This window comes from Phalangium opilio, unplaced genomic scaffold, assembly GCF_054372755.1.
Source record: "Phalangium opilio isolate 3A_F unplaced genomic scaffold, DU_Popi_V2 ptg000046l_1, whole genome shotgun sequence".
NCBI lineage: Eukaryota > Metazoa > Arthropoda > Arachnida > Opiliones > Phalangiidae > Phalangium > Phalangium opilio.
In genome coordinates, this window is record NW_028324169.1 from 5,445,561 (window position 1) to 5,450,394 (window position 4,834).

A 4,834-nucleotide genomic window follows, 5' to 3' on the forward strand; every position below is an offset into this window, starting at 1 on the left:
GCTCGAGTGCATGGACCTCTAGGTCTTAGGCAATTTCACACGTATTTGAAACTAAGGCCTAAAGGTCCGTGCAGGCGTGCACTGGAAGTAAGAATCTCGCGTCTCGCGCATATTTTAAACCTGAGGATACTGAAGTTTTTCGTCTCTTAACATTGCGTACAAAGCTACGTTACATAGAGACCTAGCTTTGAGCGTGCTGATAACTGTTGCTGTAACAAAGTATAATACAGAATAAGCTGTCGTCCAAGACATATAGTTAATTATTTGCCCTTTATGTGTCATTTAAATATTATAACAAGTTAGAGCCAATTAATCAATAACATCAACTCACTCTTTATCAGCGTGGGAAATCGGAGGGGGTCAGTGGTCCACTTGACCAATAATAAAATTCAAGGGTAACCAGAGTCCAGAATTTATCTCAACTGTCTGAATTATCCACTTCTTTATTTTAGCAGACGACGCGTCCCTGTCAATTGTCATGGATCAGTTTATTTATTCCAGGCCAGGGGGGTCGCTGGCTCCATATCCAGTTTCAAAAAATCATTATTTCCCACCCAGCACGGAGATTTATTTTAAGAAATGATACAACTCCGTGGTTGCAAGACTGGCAGCACAACACTTTTTATCCTGTCCTCTATCTCTCATGACTAGTTAATTGTAAACACCGGGCCTTTTTTTATCAAAAGTCTAGTTCCTAAACTATATTTAGTTTTCACATGTGGGGGATTCATACCATTTACGCCAGGAAGGCAGGCTACTTAAAAGACAAAAACCCCCTTTTACATTTTTCCTCCAGGCGCCTCCTGGCCTTCAGGTGTAAATGGTATGAATCCATCTTGTGTTTTAATAATTGTTAGAACAAATGAATGGCTTAGCAAACAAACAAATAGTATAAATTCAATAAAGATAGTTAATAGCCTATTTATATTATTGGAAAAGAAAAAAAAAAGGAGGGCAAGGAGAAAGGAGAGGGGGCGTCAAAGAAGGCCCCCAGGATGTCGTCATCCAAATGGAGGAGGAGGAGGCTGTCGCCAAATAGACTGTCGCCAAACAGACTTTAATTTTTTTTTTGTAAGTAAAATAAATAATTAAAGTTCTTAGAAATAATGTAAAGAATTATATTAAACTGGGGCACTGGAAAAAATGTTAACAGTTTTTAATGTGTTAGACATGAATATCATATAACATATTAAAAAATTTAGGTACAAATATAATGAATGACGAAATATAGCTCCTTAAGCCCTAAAACTCTGAACATATTTCTCCAGAATAGGCAAAACTTTGGTTAGGGCTAAAATGTATTATTATGAGTAAAGTCTCATAGTTATGGATTAAGCCAGGACGTTGTGGGTGACAATGAAGGGACCTGTTGCTAACATGCGTGAAAATTTAAACTTCAAACTAGCCTTATAATTAGTTGTTACCGGCTTTTCTACCAGTATTATATGGTTAATTTAATTTCCTCTGTTCCAATAAAATTCTTCTTAGACTACAATTTTTCTTCTTGTTTTATATAGGATCATTATTCACCGGTTTTTTTTTAATTTTATTTTGTAAAAATCATTAAAATTCCATTGTTTTAAAATTATTAAAATTACATTTTTTTAAAAATTATAAAAATTACATTTTTTTTAAAACTATTAAAATTACATTGTTGTAAAATTATTAAAATTACATTGTATTAAAATTACTAAATCCGTTTTCTATTAATCATTTAAATTTGGTCTATTATTCCAATTTTTTAATTCATACGCGGGGGGGGGAATGGTGTGCAGTTTTATAATGATTTAATCCAATTTTATATATTAATTCAACATTAGTTAATCATTGTAATATTTAATAAAACATGTTCTTAAATATTATGTGTTTCTAATGATTAATTAGAAAACTACAATATCTTTGATATTCAACACCAAAATTTGAGTAGAAATGTTCTATTTGTTTTTATCGTTAAGCTTATAGGAAATCCATCATGAACGTCATGCGTAATTTCCAAGGTATAATGTGCTTTTTACTACCGTTAAAAACTTAAAATTGTATTTAAAATAAAAATTTATTTACTTGATTTTATTCCTTGTGGTGGCACTGAGTATAAAACTAACTGGGAACTCAATAAACCGCAATAATTTTTACCTTGAATGAAGAATTTTAATGTAAATAATGCAAATGTAAATGTAAAATGTTATTAAATGAAATAATCTATACAGTTCTGTTTGTCATAATTTCCCTTGAAAAGTTATCGCCAAAGTTTCGGCTTATATTAATGTGTCGTAGCTGTCACAGAAAACAATGTAGTAATTGATTCATCTACCAGTAAGATTAATAATTAATTTGTTTATAATTTATTTTTACCTACCTACAGTAATCTTAATGACTGGTTTTTATCCCAAATAAGTGAAGTTGATGTTGCCTATCGTATAACAACAATATCAACATGATTATCATAACGCTATTTTGACCGAGGCTTAGCGAAATTCCATAAACAGCGTTATAAAATAAAAAGCCTGAGAATGGGATTCTCTTAAAAACCAGAATCAAGACCCATAAGTGTAAGGTAACAAATTGGACAAATCTCTATCATCCTTATTCTACAACGAAACCAAGAGTTAAGAGAACAATGAATAATAAACACGAAAAATCATAGTAAAGTAATTCAGGTAAATAATTACAGTTAATAGAGGTTTTTATATCATTTAAAGTAACCTTTTCGACGTTCTTTACGGCCAAGGCTTAAGTTGTATTTTAGTTTGTCTATGTAATATAGTGTTTATAGTGTCTTTCCTTTTGTAACCGTAAAATTTGAAAGTAGGAAAGGGGGCCCAATTTTCACGGCTCACAAAGAATTTAAATTAAAACTAGAAAACTAAGAAGTTCCCAGGTTCCCGCTTAAAGGACTTATTGTCCATGACTAACTATATTTACAAGTAGTCCATTGTAGAATAAGACGCAGTGTGTTATAGAAATAATAATTGTATTTATTTTGACAAAAAACGCGTCTCAACAGGAGCGCGAGTACAAGTGAACTACTCCTGACAACTGACTGACCGAAAACTGACTCTTTACAGATTGTAGGCGGGGGTTTTTATTCCCGCGAAAAACGTTTTTTAATCAGTTGGACTGCAGTGGCGCTTAAGGCGCCACTTCGGGACAATTTAACATTATAAAATTTAAATGTAAAACATGAAAAATGAACAAAGCAGACCACGCGGTTTTTCCCCGGGAAGGAGGTTCTGGCTGTGGACGGTTACATCCTCCCCCCCCAAAGAAAAGTCGTCTGCTGCAAGGTGAGTTGGACCCTATGTGTCAAGCGGCGCAGATTCGGCGCCGTCTTGATTTGGCCTGTGTCTTCGGCGGGCCTTGTACGCCTCGCAGTGTACCTTTCATCAGGGACCAGGTGCGGTGGAGTAGTCTTGGGCCTCACCGAGGGTTCCACGGGAAATGACGTTGCCGATGCTGAATCCCCTTGCATAGATACTGTCAATGATCATCCCGTACAGTCTCCCATGGTTCTCGCGAGACTGCTTGACGCGAAAAATTAAAATCACACGAAGTCACATCGGTGATTTCATGCATGCGCAAATATTGTACTACGTCTGCGTGAGACCGAAGAGTTTCATGCGGATATGTTGCTGGAGGGTGATAATAAATGTCCATGTTAGGACCTCCAGGCTTTGGGTTATTCCTCAGCACTATCTCACGTTTCCATCCTTTACGAAAAGGATTGACAAATTTTATAGGATTTATGGGAACAGGGTTGGACAATTCCGTATCGTCTTCCTCAGACTCAGAGGAAGAACTGGAATCGTCAGGGTGAGATAGAGGAGAGGGTAGAGGGAGAGACTTCTCCCTCGAGCTGCTATCAGGAGAGGAAGGAGGAGAAAGGTCTGGCGGCATCCGACTCACTCGGAAGACCGCTGGAGGATCTGAGAATAAGGCGAATGCGTCTGGCTCAGATTCCACCGCAGGTAGATCTGGTACTTCTTCCGAGGGAACATAAGAGGATCCATCATTATCCTTGGATGAAGATGAGGTTGAGGAAGAGGTTTCTCCAGACGACTCAGTTTGTGCTTCTTGGTCTCTCAACAGTCGTTGTCTTGTTTCTCGTCGAGTCTCACGACGTTCGTCACCAGTACTGACTCCAGCGTCCCGAAGCACAGGTATAGACTGTGACGAGGTAGAACTTGAAGAGGAACTGCTTGACGTTGAAGATGACTGGCTTCCGTCCGGTTGGCAGACATCTTTGTTTGACCAATACAGCTTCAAATGAGCGATATTCTTGATTCCTTTCTTTTCTCCGGTTTCTGGGTCTTCTAGTTGATATCGCAATCGGTCGATCTTCTTTGCGATCTTGTAGGGACCATCCCATTTGGGACATAACTTAGCGGTGACATTACGTGCCGCCTGAGACAAGGGATGCGTCTCCTTCCAGACAAGCGCACCAACGGGAATTTCAATCCCTTCCCGCCTTTGATCGTAGTAGCGTTTCTGGTGTGCTTGCGCTTTCTTGGCAAGTTCTTTAGACAAAGCAAGTTGCTTCACTAAAGCTGAGAGCGATGCGGACCTTTCAACAAAGTCCGCTACTGGCATACCTACGTCCAAGTCCCAGGGAAATCTCGGTTCCCTACCCATGTTTAGGTAGAAAGGAGTTCTTCCTGTTGTTCTATGTGTAGTCGAGTTGATGGCGAACTGGATGAATGGCAAGTTCTCGTCCCATCTTCGGTGATCTCGACCAACGAGAGCCTAATTTCACGGCTCACAAAGAAATTAAATTAAAACTAGCAAATTAAGAAGTTCCCAGGTTATCCGTTTAAAGGACTTATTGTCCATGATTAAC